Source organism: Macrobrachium nipponense, chromosome 6, assembly GCF_015104395.2.
Source record: "Macrobrachium nipponense isolate FS-2020 chromosome 6, ASM1510439v2, whole genome shotgun sequence".
NCBI lineage: Eukaryota > Metazoa > Arthropoda > Malacostraca > Decapoda > Palaemonidae > Macrobrachium > Macrobrachium nipponense.
Window position 1 is genome coordinate 60,773,395 of NC_061108.1, and position 974 is coordinate 60,774,368.

Here is a 974-nt window from a genome sequence, read left to right on the forward strand (position 1 = left end):
GTCACGCACGTGATACACGCAACATCCTAAAGCCTTTTCCAACATAAAAAAACTATACTAGTTTGCTTTTATGCACACTGTCCTACACGAATTGGGTACGTAATAACTTTGCTTTTTGCAAAAAAACACAGAAATTGGCACTCGAAGGGGGCTGGACCATATGGCCATATATGGCATGTCATCCATGAACAAAGGCATTCATATGATAGATACATCATCCTCCGACATATTCCAACATTACAAAACACTATTAGAATGAATACTGCTAAATATGCGAGGTTTTCCTAAAAACTTTGCTTTTTGCAAAAAAACCAGAAAGTGGCACTAGAAGAAAAATGGACTATATAGCGATATATGGCATCTCAGCCATCCAAAGGTCACACATGGTGTAGGTACACCATCCAGCCAGACTTTCCAACACAACAAAGACATGACTATGCACACTGTTCATTGAGAAATAGTTATGTAATAACTGATTTTCGATCACCTACCTCTTAAAGGTGCGTGCGGGTCGACCTTGACCCAAGCGATTCTCAGAAAAGGGGGAAGCACTTGATATAGATGTTGGCAAGTCTGAACACAGTCGCAGCTTGTAGAAGAGTGAACTACAGGTCGATCACACCCAGATTTGACACAGGCGATAATTTATGGGAAGAAAACATGTTTTTTGAGATATGCCTCTGGTCGCGCACGACCTGTTGCACCTATTCAGGGTTAATACTGTCTTCCCTACTACTTTCAGAAACCTCACTCATATTGTAATTACTCTTACTTAACAACTTCCCCTTCTTGGGGATTTTTTCCTTTGCACCTTTTGCCTCAGCGTCCTCTCTTCCCTGCCTAATATCGGGCTCAGTCATAGCTCGCTTCAGCCAGTTTCCTCACCATCTAACACATTTTCCTATCTATTGCCTCCATTCTTGCAAATAATCTGCTTTCCCTTTCCTGGGGTGAGACCAAATGTTTCTGCATAT